Source organism: Lactuca sativa, chromosome 2 (assembly GCF_002870075.4).
Source record: "Lactuca sativa cultivar Salinas chromosome 2, Lsat_Salinas_v11, whole genome shotgun sequence".
In the NCBI taxonomy this organism is placed as follows: domain Eukaryota; kingdom Viridiplantae; phylum Streptophyta; class Magnoliopsida; order Asterales; family Asteraceae; genus Lactuca; species Lactuca sativa.
In genome coordinates this window covers 250,162-271,075 of record NC_056624.2, presented here as the reverse complement: position 1 = coordinate 271,075, position 20,914 = coordinate 250,162, and positions in this window count along the sequence as shown.

Sequence of the window (20,914 nt, the reverse complement as noted above, 5' to 3'; positions counted from 1 at the left end):
TATGGAGGGGGAGCATACGAATATATCTTCAAATGTCGAGGGGGAGCATCCTTTCGAAGGGGAGAAGAGTAGTATGAATGATGAATTTGAGAGGGAGCATCAAAATGACAATTATGTTGAGGGTGAGCATAAGGAAACAAAAACAATAAATCTTGATCAAAATGATGAATTTCATGATTTTAATGATAATATTTCTGTTGCAGGATCTGAAAATGAAGAGATGTATGAAGATGCACCATTGGAATTTGATCCAACATATCCACCACTTGAGAAATGGATGAAAAACCATCCAAGAGAGCAAGTAATAGGAAATCCAAAAGATGGAGTTTTAACGAGAGCTCAGATTCGTGCAAAAAATGAGGTACTCAATAAAAATCAAGAATTATGCATGTTTAATGTTTTTATTTCGAAAATTGAGCCAAAGACAGTTAAGGTTGTTATGGAACACTCAGATTGGGTTGTTGCAATGCAATCTGAACTTGCTAAATTCGAACGAAATAAGGTTTGGAGACTTGTTCCAAAACCAAATGATGTTTCGATTGTCGAGTTAAAATGGATTTTCAAGAACAAAACTGACAAAGATGGCAATATTATTCGAAATAAATCTAGGCTTGTAGTAAAGGTTATTCGTAACAAGAAGGTATCGACTACGAAGAAACCTTTGCCCCTGTCGCAAGATGCGAGGCTGTTCAAATATTTTTAGCCTATGCAGCTGTAACGCCCGCGTTTCCAGGCTAGACATTATCATTGATGTAATAGTCTAGGTTAACCCTTGTAACTCTTTTTGGAGTATTAATGATGAAATATTTGAGTATTATGTGAATTATGTGTTTATTTTCTTAATTATTATAATTTAATGAATTAAGAATAAAATAAGCGTCAAAACTAAAGTATGAGATAAGCCCGATATCTTTGCATAAAGATGTAGTGGTCGAAACAATGATTCTGAAGATATAAAGAATGCCGAAATCCGAGTTATAACGAAAAAGTTCCTGTCGAAGTTTCGCGACAGAACCAGCAACACTGAATGACGTAAAAAGTGAAATTTACGTTAGAGCGATATTCAGGCTTAGTGATCTAAACGAAAGTCGTAGAGTTCGTTAAACCGAGAGCGTGCATAAAAAGAACGCCCAAATTTGACTTCGTATGAGGAAGTTATGATTTTTCTAAGTTTTGACTTAGCAGTATGCAGCCCGAATACTCGATTTGAGACCGAGCGGTTTTTAGCCGAAACAATCTAAACAAGAATCGAATATCTCGTTAATTGTAGTGAAACGATAAAAAGATAGGCGAAAACGGACGTCGGATGAAGAAGTTATGAATTTATAACGGGGTTTTCCTGTCCCAGCCTACTAAAAATAAAGTCAAAATTAGCCAACGGAGTCTAAACAAAAGTTGTAGAGCGTAGTCTCACCTACGTGGGAATATAAAGAACGTCGAAAACGGAGTTCGTATGAGGAAGATATTAATTTTGAAGTTTATTAAATATTTTCGATATTTAATTTAAATATAAAATACCGATATTATCCAAAGGGGGGGAGTCAGCAGTCTTATCCCCATTACGCCCAGCGTAATTTGGGTTTCCAGCCCCCTATAAAAGGATGTCGAGGGCAGCCGAGTTCTTTGCTCATTTCTTCCCTTTCTCTCGCGTTTTTGCATCGTTTTTCGTGCAAGAATTATCCCGAAGCCCCGGTATCATTCCCGAGCCCCGAAGCAAGTACCGGAGCCCCGAAGATCCCGAGAAGTGCAATTCCAGAGCCGAAGCTCTGCCCGCGAGGAACCCGGTTTTTTGTGAAGATCTTCCAGATCTGCCGAAGAATACTACTTCTATAAGTCGTAGTGCTATCCGATCATCTTCTGATCAAGTGAGTGTGTAGTTACTTTCTTCTAACGCATAATTATGAAGTATTTTATACGAAATATGTGTTTTGTGTATATTTTGTGGTTATATGTGTGAATGTATATTCACTTTCTTTTATCTCATAGATATGATTTATTCTCTATGAAATACGTGTTATGTGTATGTGTCTCATCTGTTGTTTGGAATATGTATTGAATGAGAATGCTATACAGGTTTAAACTATGTATAAAAATATATATATATATATATATATATATATCTACTAATATGTTGGGTAGAACATGGGTAGATAGTTGACATGTGATAAACAGATGAGAGGCCTCGATGTTGTTTTTGATTCAGTCATCTAGCGGAGTTTAGATGACGACCACAGAATTTTCTAGACAGTCCTGTGGAACGCTAGCAGGTTCGCCACCTGTAGGTGTTAATGAACTTGGGTGTTCATTCGCTGTACTCCATCCCCCTCATGGTTGCCTTATTTGACATATATTGTCGGGAAACCCCCGAATGCATGTGTTGTCGCCTCGATGAAATATTCTAAGACTAGGTCCCTTGTGTTAGTTGTTTTAGGGACGTAAAGTAAGAATAACGGGAATGGGTAACTGGGTTATTGTTGGTTGGTGGAATTAAATATAATTATTTATTGTGGGTTGAAAACCCTATATGCTCACCAGGCTCCCAAGCCTGACCCACTCAGTTTATTTGTATTACAGGAAGTGGCGCAAAGGCATAAGATGGATGAATCATCAAGTTGTTTTGTTGACAAGTTTGTTTATGTATATATTTATTGAATGACTTGTAATGTTATCGTTTATGCTTTATGGTCTGTATCAGAACATGACATCCCGAGTTTTGATTATATAATGAAAATACATTTCTTTATGAAATGCTTTGGTAAATATTATTTTATCACGTTTTGTTTTGGGAACAAATTCCGCAACTCTTTTAAATCAAAAGGATTTACTCTGAAATTATTTTAAAAGCATAAATGAAATCGGTCTTTTCTCGCCGTGATTTTTGGGGATGTCACAGTTGGTATCAGAGCATTAGTTTAAGCAAACTAGGAATTTGTAGGATTTCTAGACTTAAATTTAAAATGCTCAGTGAAATTTTGAGATGTGTGTCTGTTATGTTTTAGACACGAGTACTAGTTTATTTAAGGAAAGTTGCCTAAAATCCTTTTATGTGCTAAATGTTATATGTTGTCATATATGATATTATTTGTTCAAATCTATGGTCTGTTGCCGACCGGATCCGGAAACCTTATGTGTGTAGGATTCTAAGCGTACATCTACGATATTAGAACTAGCATGTAAACGTTTCGGAGTGATAAGGATGATTTGAATATCTATCGTGAATGAAGATCTAAATTTCACCTTATTCGATGTATAGATCAAGAATGGCAATAACAAGAAGCGGTGTTGGAAACGCAAACAAGAATAGGAATCAACCACTTGTAATTGAACAAGTCGCTATTGAAGCTGTTGCACCAGAGCAGATCACCATGGCTGGAGTGCAAGCCATGATTCGGGCTATGTTAGCTGAGCAAAGGGAAGAAATGTGACAGATGTTGCATGGGAATAGGGATGAACCTATCATACCCATTGTGGAACCCGAACTGATTCCCGAATAATCGGAGGAAGGGAACAATAGTCGCATTATGAGTCAAGTTGGGACTCAAGAAGAACGAAGGAATGATCCTGAAAGGAGAAACAACCAGTATGGAAGGAATAATGGAATGGGATGCAAGTATAAGGATTTTCTAACTTGCAAACCATCGACCTTCACTAGAAAGGAGGATCCGATCGGAGTCATGGATTGGATCTCAGAGATGGAATTGGCCTTTATGACTTGTGGCTGCAGAGGCAAGTTACAGACCATGTTCGCAATGCGTCAATTCATGGGTGGAGCTGTTCCTTGGTGGAACACTCTAGGGAATACCCTAAGCCCAAATGAACCACTGTAATTGACATGGGCAAAGTTCTTGGTGCAGTTCAAATGCAAGTTCTGCTCGGCCCAAAATCTGTTGGAGTTGGAAAACAAGTTTCTGACATTGAAAAAAGGCAGCATGTAGGGAGAATGGTGCAGCGGGTTATATGGATAAAAAGGATAAAGTGGAATCTTTTTCTGGAAATGAGGACAAAGGGGAAGTAGTTAAAAAGGAAGTTAGAGAAAAAATGAATATGGCTGGGCAGAAATATATTCCAAAATCAGGAAAGGAATTCAAAGTTAGTTCTAATTTTGATTCTAAACCTCAATCTCGGATGGATCTTGATTCTAGTAATCTTTTATCCAAAAATAAGTTTGATGCCCTTAATGATTTGGAAGATGATAAACCTTTTATTTTTTCTAAAAAAGGAATTGATGAAGCTGATTTAGCTTATCTGGACTCTGTTGATCATATGGAGGTTATAGGAGGTATCCCTTTGTCAGATACAAACATGGATTTGGAATGGTAGGGGTTTTAATTTATCCCCTAAACAAAAAGAAATAAAAAATCTGATTGAGTCTAATAATTTGAGTTTACTTGCTATTCTTGAACCTCAAGTTAATTTTTTTAAACTTGATGTGAATTGTAACAAGATCTTTGGATCATGGAAGTGGATTGCTAATAAAGGGCCTGGTCGTACTTCTCGTATTATTATTGGATGGAATCCTAATCTTTTTAATGTCAACTTGATTGATCATAATGATCAAGTTTTTCATTATAAAGTTAATTTTCCCCATAATAATAAGTATGTTTTTTGTTCCATTGTTTATGCTGCTAATAAATATATGGATAGAAGAGCTCTTTGGTCTTCTTTAATTCATCACAAAGGTGTGGTCAAGGACGATCCTTGGTTGGTTGGGGGAGACTTTAATGTCACTCTTAATCTAAATGAGAGCACTGCTGGATCTTCAAGATATACTAGAGGCATGGTGGATTTTCTTGAATGTGTTAATGCTATTGAAATTCAAGATATTAATAGCAATGGGTTAAATTTTACTTGGAACCAAAAACCGATGGGTAGTAATGGTATGTTGAAAAAACTTGACCGTGTGATGGGCAATTGCAAGTTACTTGAAGTTTTTCCGTCAATTCATGCTTCCTTTCTCCCATTTGGAATTTCCGATCACAGCCCAATTGTAATCAAATTGCCGATGAAGATCAAATTTAAGGCTCTTCCTTTCAAATTCCCAAATGTTCTTACTTTGAAGCCTAATTTGAAGGAATTGGTGGAGAAGCACTGAAAAAATGAAGTTCAAGGAATCAATATGTTTCATCTAGTTCAAAAACTCAAACTTCTCAAGAAGCCAATACGCAATCTGTTAAAGGCACAGGGGCATTTTTCGGAAAATGTCAATTATTATCGAAAAGAGCTGGAAGCGATACAAAAGGATCTCGATTTGGACCCTTTCAATTTTCAGCTGCGTGAATTGGAAGGTATCTTTCTGGGAGAATTAAAAAAAGCGTATGAAAAAGAGGAAAATTTCTTGAAACAAAAAGCCAAAATTCATTGGCTTAAAGAAGGTGACAGCAATTCAAAATTTTTTCACAAAATTGTTAAAGGGAGATCGCATAAAAACAGAATTGAAGCTGTCATGAATCGGCAAGGGGAATGGTTAGAAGGAGAGGATGTCTCTAAAAAATTTGTGGAATATTTTAATGATTTTCTTGGTTCTAATTATCCCTGTGCTGAGATTATTCAGCCAAATTCTTTGTTCAATAAAAAATTAGACCTTGTTGATGCGGTTGGGATGATCAAGGCTGTGACTAACGATGAAATTAAAGCTGCCCTTTTCGATATTGGTGATGACAAATCTCCTGGACCTGATGGATATTCAGTGAAGTTTTTTAAATCTATGTGGCCGATCATAGGGGAGGATTTTTGCCTTGCTGTCAAAGAATTTTTTGCTAGTGGGAAAATTCTTAAAGAAGTTAACGCCACTGTTATCGCTTTAGTCCCTAAAGTTGATTCTCCGGGTAAAGTGAGCGATTTCTGACCCATTTTCTGTTGTTCGGTCATTTATAAATGCATTAGTAAGGTGATTGTTGCTAGAATAAGGAAGCACTTGGGATCTATTGTTGCTGAAAATCAATCTGCTTTTATTCCCGGTAGATCGATCACGGATAATATTCTCCTCTCTCAAGAACTTGTCCGAGGTTATCACAGAGATCGAGGTTTCTCCAGGTGTGCTCTTAAGGTGGACATCCAAAAAGCTTATGATACTGTTAGCTGGTCATTTCTCCAAGACATCCTTTTTCTTTTTGGATTCCATCCAGCTATGATCAAGTGGATCATGCAATGTGTGAGCACCCCTTCATATATGATCAGTATTAATGGATCTTTTCATGGTTATTTTGAAGGAAAGAGAGGTCTTAGAAAGGGTTGTCCTTTATCCCCTTATCTTTTTACTTTGGTCATGGAAGTTTTTAATTTGATTCTTCAAAGAAAGATTATAAGTGAGCCGTTTTTCAAGTTTCATTGGAGATGTAAGAAGCTCAAGCTTACACATCTCTGTTTTGCTGATGATTTGATGATCTTTTGTCATGGAAATACTGCTTTGGTTAGAGTGATCAAAGAGAGCCTTGAAGAATTTGCTGGTGTGGCTGGCCTCCATCCCAATTTTTCTAAAAGTCACATTTTTTTGGAAATGTCAAAGCTAATGTGAAGAGTAAAATTCTTGATACTCTTCCTTTTGTTGAAGGGAAATTGCCAATGAGATACTTGGGAATTCCTCTTATATCCACTAGACTGTTTATTCGGGATTGCAAAAGACTTGTTGATAAAGTTCGATGCAGAATTGGAGATTGGAGGAACAACCTCTTATCTTATGCGGGAAGACTTCAGCTCATTTCCTCGGTCCTTCTTTCTCTCCCGGTTTATTGGGCTTCTTGTCTTCTTATACCGGCTGCTATAACAAAAGAGATTGAGAGATTGATGAAAAATTTTCTTTGGGATTGTGATGAATCTAAAAGAGGGAAAGCCAAAGTGGCTTGGTCTACTATTTGCAAACCAGTGGAGTATGGAGGTCTTGGTTTAAGAAATCTCAGAGCTTGGAATAAAGCTATTCTTTCTAAGAGAATTTGGATGATCATTTCTAATCATGACTCTTTATGGGTGAGATGGATAAATTCTTATGTTTTAAAAGGGAGAAGCTTTTGGGATGTGGATGAAAAAACAAGATTTGAGTTGGAGCTGGAGAAACTTGATGAGATTAAGGCCTCAATTTAGAAATCATTTTTATTCTAAAGTTGGGGATGGTGCAAATACTTTTATGTGGTATGATGATTGGCACCACCTTGGAGCTTTATCTTATGTTCTTTCACCAAGAGAGATTGCTAGTGCTGGTTTTAGAATTTCAGACAAGGTCAAGGATGTTATTGTTGATGATTCCTGGTTTTGGCCTTCGGATTGGATTTCTCTTATTCCTCAGCTTGAAGAATTTCAACTCCCTGTTCTTGATTCTCGGGTTGCTGACAGAGTTTTATGGAGGAAAAGAAATGGTCAATTGGTTGATTTTGACTTACATCAAGTGTGGATTGACCTAAGTAGTTATGGTCAAAAGGTTCCTTGGGTCCATTTGGTTTGGTTTAAGCAGCATATTCCAAGGCATAGTTTTATCTTATGGTTGGCTATTCAGGAAAGGCTTATCACACAAGATATAATGAGATTTTGGGATAAAAATAAGAATCTTGTTGGGCTGAAGTTCTGTTTTGTATTGCGTCTTTTGGGCTCGTAGATTAGCCTTGTATTCTCCGGTTTGGGCCTGTCCAACCGAGAGCCTTTATGTATTGTATATAAGTTATCGCTTGCATGCATATTAGGTTAAGATTCAAGATTTCTGTTTTAGCGTTCCAGAGTTTACAATATTGCTCTCTTGTAATCTTCCAATCCTTTACAGTTGATGTTCTTAATCGAGCTCTTCTAAGGATTTTATTTAATCATTCGACACGTTTGATTCAAGCTGTTTGTTCTTATTATTGCGTTCTACCTTGTTATTTATATTGTGTTCTTGTAGTTTCATATTCATATACTTGTTCACGATCTAATCGATCTTTATAGATTAAAAGTTATTGTTTTAATCTCATCAATTGGTATCAGAGCAGGAGGCTGTGTAATCGATACACTTCTTTTCTGTGAAAAAGATTTTCATTAGGGTTTTCCGCAATCATCGATATTTATTGAGCCGTCATCTTAATTGACGTATCTTAGTATTTATTGTTTTGCCCTAATCTGCTTTATTACAAGTCTGATCTTTGAACAGGTTATCACGATCATTATGGACGCAACGCAATCAAACCCTATTAATATTTCCAACAGCATTGGTTCGACGACAAAGATTCCAATCTTATACACCCATGACTATGAGGTATGGGCACATCATTTTGAAGATTTCGTGATTGGATCGGAGGACAATGGTTTTCTCATATGGGAAGCCATTATCAATGGACCATTTTCTCATTCCGCGACATCCAGAGTTATTAAGACGCAAAAAGAATACAACGATTTGCTCAAGGACGTGACGAATATTGCGCAAGATGAGAAAGATAAATTCCAGTGCAATATTAAGGCGCTAAGGTTGATCAGATTCGCCCTTCAGTCCGACACATTTAGACTAGTCAGCTCATGCACTACGGCGAAGGAAGTGTGGGATAGACTTCGTGAACTGTATTCAACAGACGAAGATCTTGAACACTCCATCCAAACCTTGCTTCTATCTGAGTTTGGAGAATTCAGGCAAGGGGCCGAAGAAACCGTGACCCAGACGTTTGATCGCTTCAATCATCTTCTCAGCAAGATGATCAAACACGACATTGAAAGGAAGCTCATCGAACAAAAGGTTACTTTCTTGAACGGACTGAGATCGGAATGGAGAGCAGTAGTTTCCACAGTCAAAGCCCATGAACAGTTTAAATCATACTCTTTGGCGAAACTGGTGGGTATTCTAAAGTCCCAAGAGAAGATTGTTGTTCAAGAGAAGAACGTTGTGTCTAGTCTTGGTTCGTTGGCCCTCCTATCTAAAAGTAAAGCCGTGATGGAGGATGAAGAGCTCAACTTGGAAGAATATGACCTCACAACTGAGGATTATGCCATGATGGTATCCAATCCTAAGAGGTTCATAAAGAAGAGATTCCACAGCAACAAAAACCGAAACTGGCAGGGGAGTTATAGCTCTGAAAAGGCAAACAATGAACCGAAGGCTGAGGAGTCCAAGAAGGAACCGAAGGCAGATGGCGATTCCGGAGTAAGCTGTTTTTACTGTGGTGGCAAGAACCACTATGCTAAGGACTGTGTTCTTAAAAAGATGGCTGAAAAGGATGACGGAAAGGATGAGGAAGCCGTACTGCAGAAGAGGTTGGATGAGTTGAGGAAGAAAAAGTCTACCGCTAACCCTTCTATTAATGCTCTTATTGTGCAGGGTTCGGTTAATAACGATGAGTTCGGTAGCACCGAAGTTTGGTCTACTGACTCAGAAGACGAAGAAGTGAGGAAGCCTACTCATGGAAAGGCTTATATGGCTAAGGAGGAAAGCAGTGGTGGAAAATGCTTCATGGTGTCAAGCGCATCTCAAATGAGGGGATACAATACCGATGGAGGAAGCAATGGACCGAAAGTGCAGGAAGATATGTGCTTCACAGCCAAACCACTCAGCCAACAGTTCAATGAGCTTGATGAACTGATAAAGAAGGTACAATCTGTTTTTATTTCATCTAAAGTACCATCATCCTCATATGAGAAAGAACTAAAAAACGTTAACACAAGAATTTCTCATTTAGATAGTAGCTTAACTCAAACTAGAGTCACCAATTCTAACCTGACTGATCTATTAAGCAGGGTGGCGTCGAAGAGTGAGGAGTGGCGTATGTGGATTGAGTTAAAAGAGTCGGAATTAATTAAAGTCAAAGACGAAAACATTTATTTGCAGAGAGACAATTTGAAATTGTTAAAACAATGAAATGTTTTTTTTTTAATAGCTAAACGTTTATATTCCAATATTACTCAGCTGCACTTAGACTGTGAGATAGGCAAAAAGATCCACCGTATGATTTTACCATTCCTAGAATTTAAGGAGGATGAAATCGATGCCGAAGCTTACAATTGTGAGAGTGTGATTTCGTCTGATGATGTCAACCCAACTTATCAAATTGGACTGGACAAAATTGAGTCCTTCATTAAATCCAAAGACCATAAGGACATGCTCAAAAATCTGTTGGATGAAAATGATAGACTTAAACTGAGAACCGAAACCATACAAAAGTTTGACTCTCTAAATGCCAAAGTAAGCTCAGAAAATAAAATTGATGTTGAAAATGCATCTGAGCTTAACGAGGACGAAAACATGAGTGAAATTTCTGTAGAGGATACGGTTGACTGCTCAGAATTTGTGAAAAGCGAAACTGAAAACCACAAAAATCTTGTTTCTGAAAATTCTGTGGAATTCGCTAGATTGTCCCAACAAAAGTCCCCGAAATTAGTAGAAAAGGCTGTTGTCTATCAAAAGGTCAGAACCACTCCGAATCAGGTATACAAAGTGACTGGAGTAACCGAACATCAAACAGCTGAACTCACGGCTATTGTTAACGAAGACAATGCTGATGGCTGTGATGAGTTCTTCTGGGAAGCTCCTATTGACAATGGAAACGAAACCGTTGGCCTATCTGAAAGAACCTCTTGGATGAAGAAAGGGAGATACATACCTGAACCCTTGAACAAGCCTGATAATTTCAGTGAACCAAGCACAAGTGGTACAAAAGACACTCCTCAAGAGGTTGATCATTCAGTAAAAGAAGACATTCCTTCAACGCCAACAGCTCGAAGTGAAACTTCATCAGATACCCCTTCCACTTCCTCAGGGCAAACTGAATCTTCTTCAGATATTTCCTCTGCTCCCTCGTTTCAAAGAAAAACTCCTGAAGTTCAAAAGGAATCAGCAAAAGTTACATCAAAAGCGAAGGCGAACGTTCATCATCAACCTAAACAGATGAGGGATAAAAAGATAGAAAGGAACCTAAGATACAGGAAAAACCTTTCTGAAAGGAAACAATTCTGGCACTCCCAGAATGCATACTATTCACACAAGGACAAGAATCTGAAGTATGAAAATAATCTTGTACGAAAGCACGATAATTCCAACAACCGAAAGCCAAGGTTCGGTTCGCAGGAAGATACCAACCGAAAGCCAAGGTTCGGTTCGCAGGAAGATACCAACCGAAAGCCAAGGTTCGGTTCGCAAGAAAATTCTAACCGAAAGCAAAGGTTCGGTTCTGAAAAGGAGTTCAACCGAAACCAAAGGTTCGATTCCAAGAACAACTCCAACCGAACTCAGAGGTTCAGTTCTGAAGTCAGAAGAGAACAAGACTCAAAAGTTAAACCCACCAACGATCAAAAGCAAAAGGGTCACCTAGAGTCATCAGCAAGGAAGACACCTCCATCCAAATCCAAATCCTCTCTTCCTAATTCTTCTTGTTCATCTCCATCTTGCTCTAACACTAATTCCATGGGTTCTCAAAAACCACGTCCATCTGCTGAACAGAAGGAAAAGCAGAAAGTCGGTGAATTTAAACCTGAGTCTAAAGCGAACAAATCCAATTCTAACAAAATAAAAGTTTTCACCATTAAAAGGAAAGATGAAACAACTTTAATTAAAAGAACATATCTTGTTGATATCTCTCTAACTATTCCTGTTCCCATGAAAACCTCACATGGACCCAAGAAACTTTGGGTTCCTAAATCTGCTTAATTTTTGCAGGTTATAAGTGACGAGCAGTTTGACGAAGAATGGTATATCGACAGTGGCTGCTCGCGTCACATGACAGGAAGGAAGGAGGAACTGAGGGAATACAGATCTCTTGCAAATGGTGGCAACGTTAAGTTTGGAAATAACTCTTACGGCACCATAAAGGGATATGGGATGATAACGAATGGTGATTTTACCATAAGAAAGGTGGCTTATGTGGAAGGACTTCAACACAACCTCATCAGTGTATCTCAGCTTGTTGGAGGTACAGGTCTCAAAGTTTCATTCGATGATGAAGGTTCTGAAATCATAGAGAAAACAACAAAGAAAGTGATTCTGAAGTCAGAGCGAAAGGGTGAAATGTTTCCGCTGAACATGAAACCCATCAAAGGAAACCCAGCAATTTGTCTGCTATCAAAAGCTCAATACGACGAAAGCTGGTTGTGGCACAGAAGACTCTCTCATCTCAATTTCAAAGATATCAACCGACTTGTCACTGGAGGTCATGTTAGGGGTCTTCCATTGCTCAAGTTTGACAGAGAGCATTTATGTGCTGCATGTGAAATGGGAAAGCAGAGTCGTCAAAGTCACCCATCCATTGTTAACACAAAAGTTGTTGAACCACTCGAATTGCTTCATATCGATTTATGTGGTCCTTCATCTATTGAAAGCATCGGTGGTAGCAAGTACATTCTTGTTGTCGTTGATGACTTCTCTAGATTTACATGGGTGTTCTTTCTAAAGCTCAAATCTGAAGCGACTCAAAAGCTGAAAGTGTTTATCAAGCAAATTGAAGTCCAGCTCAAGAAGGTCGTTCGCAACATCAGGAGCGACAATGGTCTCGAATTCAAGAACAGGGAGTTTGAAGCGTTTCTTGCAGAAAAGGGAATTAGCCATAATTTCTCAGCTCCCTACACACCACAGCAGAATGGAATAGTCGAAAGACGAAACCGATCTCTGTGTGAAGCTGCCCGAACTATGTTAAGTTTTGCTTCCTTACCTTTATATTTTTGGGCTGATGCTATTTCTGCTGCTTGTTATACACAAAACAGGTCCTATCTCAACAAGCGATTCACGCTCACACCATATGAGATCCTAAACAACAGGAAGCCCAATGTGAAATTTTTCCACGTTTTTGGCTCAAGGTGTTTCATCTTTAACTCTAAAGAACACCGCAACAAGTTTGATGTCAAAGCCGACGAGGGAATCTTTCTGGGTTACTCACTCACTTCAAAGGCGTACAGGGTCCTAAACAAACGATCAAGAAGGATTGAAGAAACATACTATGTGACCTTCGACGATAGCTATGTCAAGAAGCTACAGGCCATAGATGACACTGCCAGGGAAATCTTCCCTCAAACTGGTCAAGTCACAATCTCAATCGCCAATATGTACGAAAATTTTCTGGATCTCTTTGATGAACCGGAAAAAGCTTCTCTCTCAGAAGCAGGGGCAGCCGACAACAAAATAGATCATATGAAGAAGATTGTCGAAGATGCTGCAAGAAGAATGCATGAAGGAGAATTGCCTACTGATGAATCTCCAACCAACAATGCTTCAGTCGAGGGGGAGCCTGGCTCACAAGTCCAGGGGGAGCCAAGCTCTACTCCTTCAACCGAAGGTCCTTCATCAACCGAAGGTACTTCTCCAACCGAAGGTGCCCCTCCAAACGAAGGTGCTTCAATGCCTGAAACTCCAGCACCACAAGACACCCCTGAAACTCATGTTTCTCAAGACTCATCAATTGAGGGGGAGCATGATGATATGACGAATGATGACAACAGCCAATCTGAGCCCGAAGAGATGATCAATGCTGAACTAGATCCAACCTTCGATCCGAATTACCCTCCTCTCACAAAATGGACCAGAGATCATCCTATCTCCCAAGTAGTCGGTGATGTATCTGAAAAGGTTCTGACCCGATCTCAACTGAAGGCAAAACAGACATCCTTATTCTCAAAAGTTGAATTTTGTATGTTTAACTCATTCGTATCAAAAGTTGAACCGAAGACAGTGAACACTGCCCTCGATCACTCTGATTGGGTTCAAGCGATGCAAGACGAACTGAATGAGTTTGAAAGGAACAAAGTCTGGCGCCTCATTCCAACTCCTCCGGATGCTTCAGTTGTTGGTCTCAAATGGGTTTTTAGAAACAAAATGGACAAGGAAGGTAATGTCATAAGAAACAAGGCTCGCCTGGTTGTCAAAGGATACTGTCAGGAGGAAGGGATAGATTACGAAGAGACGTTCGCTCTAGTAGCTAGGCTAGAATCAGTTAGAATATTTCTGGCCTATGCTGCTCACAAAAACTTTGAGGTCTTTCAAATGGACGTCAAGTGCGCATTTCTCAATGGAGAACTTGAAGAAACGGTGTATGTGGAGCAACCTCCTGGGTTCGTGAACGAAAAGTATCCACATCATTGCTACATTCTGGATAAAGCTGTGTACGGCCTCAAACAAGCTCCGAGAGCCTGGTATGAAACGCTTACGAAATTTTTAAAGATGTCCAAATTCAAACAAGGTTCGGTTGACCCCACCTTCTTTCGCAAAAAGGAAGGTAACCACCTTATGATAGTTCAAATTTATGTCGATGACATCATCTTTGGCTCTACGAATCCCAGCTTAACAGCTGAATTCAGAAAGTTGATGGAGACTAAGTTTGAAATGAGCTCAATGGGTCCTATTAATTTTTTCCTTGGTTTAAATATAAGACAGGGACCCGAAGGCATCTTTATCAATCAGGAAGCTTACACGAAGACTCTCCTAGCAAAGTTTGGCATGATGGGAGACTCAAAAGTCAAAGTCCCTATGGCATTCGGCACCAAACTTACCCCTTCACTCGATAAACCGGCCGTCGACATCACGCTCTATCGTCAAATGATAGGCTCACTGATGTATCTAACTGCTAGCAGGCCTGATATCATGTTTTCTGTATGTTATTGTGCTCGATTTCAGGCTAACCCACGCGAACCTCACCTACTGGCAGTGAAGAACATCCTACGCTATCTCAAGCGAACCGCCTCCTTGGGTCTGTGGTATCCATCCAACTCTGGCTTCTTCGTTCAAGCCTATTCTGATGCAGACCTTGGAGGATGTGGACTCGACCGCAAAAGCACAACTGGTGGCTGTCAATTTCTTGATGGGAAGTTGGTCAGCTGGCAATCCAAGAAACAAACATGTGTGTCGCTGTCTACTGCTGAAGCGGAATACATTGCCGCTGCATCCTGCACATCGCAAGTGATTTGGATCCAGAGTCAACTTCGAGACTATGGACTCAATATGAAGAAGATTCCTCTATATTGCGACTCTGAAAGTGCAATTAGGATCTGTCATAACCCGGTGCAACACTCTAAAACCAAACACATAGCACTGAGGTATCACTTCATCAAAGATCATGTGGAAGATGGAAATGTCGAAGTTCACTTCGTAAGAACCACTGATCAACTGGCTGATGTCTTTACCAAAGCTCTTCCTGAAGCATCATTCAATAAAATATTGCAAGGGCTCGGTATGATGGAATCAGAATCAGTTCCTCACACTACCACTCAATCTCAACCGTAAGAAGCGAAACCAACCGAACGTTCGGGTTCGGTTCAACTATCTGACTCGCTCATTACTTCAAAGGTAGTTTTTCTGTGTTGTATATTTCTTGTGCAAAATTTATTTTCTTTATGTAAAAAGTTTTTTTTTATTGCATATCTAAACTCCTTGGTTTCTTAAAATTTTCAAGAACCCAAAGGTTTTAATGAGTTGACCTTTTGACTTTTTGTGACCAACATTGACCGAAATTGACCCTTTTTGACCCATAGATTAAAATGTTCAGCTTCCCTCTTCCTCATTTAATCATCTTGACCTCCCACTCCATTCCTCTCATATAACCTTCCAGCACCCACCTTGCCGGAAAATTCAAGATTGTCGGAGTTCTATTGGTCGTAATTTCACGAAACCACCACCACAGACATCTCCCATCATCCAATCCTCCGATTTAGGTCATTTTTGCCCTTACCTTAAGCATTGAGGACAATGCTTGTTCTTAAGCTTGGGGTGGGGCATTTCATTTTCCTTTTATTTTTTTCATGCATTTTTAATTAGGCTGCATAACATTTTAGTTTTAAGCTAATTTTCATTCATTTTTTTAAAATCCAAAAAGATTTTATTTTTTTTTCTTTTTCACCTTTTATATTTTTGCATAACATTTAGCTTAGGCATTAACATTCATGCATTTTTGTTGTCTGTTTATTCTCACCCCCTGGATGCCATGGAATAAGTTCATAGTTATTGTATCATTATTGGTCCAGGATCTTGTTGTTATCTCACCCATCGAACCGGGACCATTAGCTGCAGTTTGGGATCTCATACTTGGGATCAGATGCTGGTAGCTTAAAGAGGTAAGTGATCATGGACATGTAGTTTTCATGAAGAACTATGCATACAATACTAATGACTGTAGTTTTCATCCAATCCTCCGATTTAGGTCATTTTTGCCCTTACCTTAAGCATTGAGGACAATGCTTGTTCTTAAGCTTGGGGTGGGGCATTTCATTTTCCTTTTATTTTTTTCATGCATTTTTAATTAGGCTGCATAACATTTTAGTTTTAAGCTAATTTTCATTCATTTTTTTTAAATCCAAAAAGATTTTATTTTTTTTTTCTTTTTCACCTTTTATATTTTTGCATAACATTTAGCTTAGGCATTAACATTCATGCATTTTTGTTGTCTGTTTATTCTCACCCCCTGGATGCCATGGAATAAGTTCATAGTTATTGTATCATTATTGGTCCAGGATCTTGTTGTTATTTCACCCATCGAACCGGGACCATTAGCTGCAGTTTGGGATCTCATACTTGGGATCAGATGCTGGTAGCTTAAAGGGGTAAGTGATCATGGACATGTAGTTTTCATGAAGAACTATGCATACAATACTAATGACTGTAGGATATACTATAACAATGGATGTCTTAGCCTTGCGGTCACTACCGCCGAGAGGATCACACTTGATCATGTTTGAACCGTTAGGATGAAGCACTAGTGCTTGTCCCCGAGTAGAATCCATATCCGGTCTCTTTACATCACCATATCTTTTTGCGATTTTCTTAGGATTTTAGAGAAGTCTTTTAGTCCGCATGTGGACATTTTCATTATTTTTGGAAAAAAAAAAGAAAAAAAAATTCACAAATTTGAAAAGGAGCTTACATTATATCTTTATGCTCCACACATGGTCATTTTCTCGCTTAGACCATTCAGATTATATTACTACTCTTTCGGTTCCACTTACACACTTTAGGAACCAAATTTTGAGTCAAAGGGTTGTTATTACATTACCTTCGAGTAAAACAAAAAAAAAAGGGGGGGGCAGGCAAATTCCCAGTTGCAGAAATCTGAGAAGGGTGACCGGTTCAATTATTGAACTAAATCTTCCAACATTTTGGTCACCCGACGTTTGATATTCATTTATTTAGGTATGTTTTATTGTATATAGATCGAGTTGTTTTTCGCAAATTGGTGATGTTAGGGAGACTGTCGAGTCGGATACTACGGGAGGTTTGGGCCAACACCAAGTGAACCGATTCCTACAACGGTGCCCGAGCGATTAAACCTAGTTACACATGAGAGAAATAGGCAAACGTGAGATCAGAGTGTACACTTAAAGAAGAGCTCCACCCGAGCCCATCCAGCTGCTTTCTCCCTACTACAGATATTCTTCATTGTATGCATGTTCCATTGAGGCTGCGACTGCTCATCCCTCCTTACTCACCTAAAGGAGTTATCCTGGCTGTGGTTTATGGTACCATTGTCATCGGATGAAAAATTCGTGAGGTGATAGCAGGATCAATTTTGACCATGTTGACTAACGGTGATCAGGTTCTGCGGCTCTATCCATTCTTTTTATTTTCTCTAGGATAGTTCATATCCCAAGTTCATTTTAGTCTTGTCTTACTTGAGGACAAGTAAGGTTTAAGCTTGGGGTGATTTGATAGTTAGTTTTGTTTACTTCTTTTTATAGTTTATTTTAGCATATTTCATTCATAATTTAGATAATTTCCATGCATATTTTCCATTTTGTTATTTTATGACTATTTTGGGTACTTTCGAATCTTGTGAGCATAACTGCAGGTTTTCGGGTCTAGCGGAGCGGGAGTGTTCGGGACGTATGGGAAGTGATGAGATTTGGTAGACAAAAATGATATTAGGCTTGGTGATTGTGGAGATTATGCATGGAGCGAGCTTGATGGTTATTTGAAGGCTTGGAGAGAAATAAACTTTAAATTTGCAAGATGCGGGAGTTTATTCAAGCATATGTAGATTTTTAATCGGGAGAGTGCACGAGCTTTGGAGGATTTGGAGAGGTCAAATTGGGCTTAAAATGAAGAAAAACTTGAAGAAAATGGGCTAGGAGGTGATTGGATTCGATCTGGGCTAGTGGGATATGCTTTGGAGGCCCAAAATCTCAAAGAAGCCCATGTCAGGCACCACCCGCGCAACCCACCCGCGCAGCAGCACGCGGGTCGCACAAGGCTCTGCAGGGGTAATTTCGGAAATCCATTTGGAAGGCTATTTGAGGAAGGTTGGTGCCCATCTTTTGGAGACTCTTAGATATCCGATTTTTGGAGATTCTCTCTGGAGTTTTGAAGACTTTTGAAGGCCAAGAACACTTGAAGAACATCATATTTTTACCTCTTGATTCTTGCTTAATGTTTGGTACAAGTTTCTCTAACTTTGTTTCTTTGAGTTTAGCCATGCTTGGCTAAACTAATCTTGGTTGACTTTTGGTTAATCCTTTGAACTTTTGTTGAATGTTGAAGAATCCATGAACATGTTCTTGAATCTTTATGGGAATGTTTTGTGTTTTAATATCTTATCATTACTTGTATGTTTTAGTTCATGAGTTTAAATGTGTTTGTGGTGATTAGTTGGCTAATTTCTTGATTAAGTAAAGGATCCTCAAATTAGCAAGCAACAAATGATTTTTGTGTTGTTTTTGCTTCACACAATCATAAAAACATTTCCTCCAACATGGTGGTGAAAGCATTTGACCCCTCTTGGATTTGGTGACTTTTTGGTTCTTAATGCTAGTTGACTTTCACTAATTACATGCTATTTGGAATTAGTGACTTTGAATAAGGAAATTGTTATGAGCTTCTCTAACCATTTCAACAATTAAGAAAAGTCTAGGTAATCTCAAGCTCCTTGGATTACTATAGCCAAATTAAGGATTTAAATCAAAGTATTGCACCATTGGATTCTAATGATATGTTCATCAAAAGTCAAAATGAGGAAACTTTAAGTCAACCATCTCTCCCTTATTGATTTTACATCAAACTCTTATTTTTGTTGCATTTGTCTATTTAAATCATAGTTAATTCTAGTTTGTTTCAAGTATTTCAAAACACCAAAACCCCCATTTTATTTTTATTGTCATTTTACAAGTATTTTTACAAAGAGATATTTCATAGAGTTATAAATTGAACCAATCTCCGTGGATTCGATCCCTTTACCACTATACACTATTTTAGTGTGTAATATTTAGGGTTATTATTTGTGTTGGCCTCGACAACCACCAACAAGTTTGATGTCAAAGCCGACGAGGGAATCTTTCTGGGTTACTCACTCACTTCAAAGGTGTACAGGGTCCTAAACAAACGATCAAGAAGGATTGAAGAGACATACTATGTGACCTTCGACGATAGCTATGTCAAAAAGCTACAGGCCATAGATGACACTGCCAGGGAAATTTTCCCTCAAACTGGTCAAGTCACAGTCTCAATCGCCAATATGTACGAGAATTTTCTGGATCTCTTTGATGAACCGGAAAAAGCTTCTTTCTCAGAAGCAGGAGCAGCCGACAACAAAATAGATCATATAAAGCAAATTGTCGAAGATGCTGCAAGAAGAATGCATGAAGGAGAATTGCCTGCTGATGAATCTCCAACCAACAATGCTTCAGTCGAGGGGGAGCTAAATTCTCTTGTCGAGGGGGAGCCTAGCTCACAAGTCCAGGGGGAGCCAAGCTCTACTACTTCAACCGAAGGTCCTTCATCAACCGCAGGTAACTCTCTAACCGAAGATGCACCTCCAAACGAAGGTGCTTCAATGCCTGAAAATCCAGCACCACAAGAAACCCCTGAACCTCATGTTTGTCAAGACTCATCAATTGAGGGGGAGCATGATGATATGACGCTTGATTTTGATAGCCAATCCGAGTCTGAAGAGATGATCAACGCTGAATTAGATCCATCCTTTGATCCGAATTACCCTCCTCTTACAAAATGGACCAGAGATCATCCTATCTCTCAAGTAGTTGGTGATGTATCTGAAAAGGTTCTGACCCGATCTCAACTGAAGGCAAAACAGACATCCTTATTCTCAAAAGTTGAGTTTTGTATGTTTAACTCATTTGTATCAAAAGTCGAACCGAAGACAGTGAACACTGCCCTCGATCACTCTGATTGGGTTCAAGCTATGCAAGACGAACTAAACGAGTTTGAGAGGAACAAAGTCTGGCGCCTCATTCCAACTCCTCCGGATGCTTCAGTTGTTGGTCTCAAATGGGTTTTTAGAAACAAAATGGACAAGGAAGGTAATGTCATAAGGAACAAGGCTCGCCTGGTTGTCAAAGGATACTGTCAGGAGGAAGGGATAGATTACGAAGAGACGTTCGCTCCAGTAGCTAGGCTAGAATCGGTTAGAATATTTCTGGCCTATGCTGCTCACAAAAACTTTGAGGTCTTCCAAATGGACGTCAAGTGCGCATTTCTCAATGGAGAACTTGAAGAAACGGTGTATGTGGAGCAACCTCCTGGGTTCGTGAACGAAAAGTATCCAAATCATTGCTACATTCTGGATAAAGCTGTGTACGGCCTCAAACAAGCTCCGAGAGCCTGGTATGAAACGCTTACAAAATTTTTAAAGATGTCTAAATTCAAACAAGGTTCGGTTGACCCAACCTTCTTTCGCAAAAAGGAAGGTAACCACCTTATGATAGTTCAAATTTATGTCGATGACATCATCTTTGGCTCTACGAATCCCAGCTTAACAGCTGAATTCAGAAAGTTGATAGAGACTAAGTTTGAAATGAGCTCAATGGGTCCTATTAATTTTTTCCTTGGTTTAAATATAAGACAGGGACCTGAAGGCATCTTTATCAATCAGGAAGCTTACACGAAGACTCTCCTAGCAAAGTTTGGCATGATGGGAGACTCAAAAGTCAAAGTCCCTATGGCATTCGGCACCAAACTTACTCCTTCACTAGATAAACCGGCCGTCGACATCACGCTCTATCGTCAAATGATAGGCTCGCTGATGTATCTAACTGCTAGCAGGCCTGATAT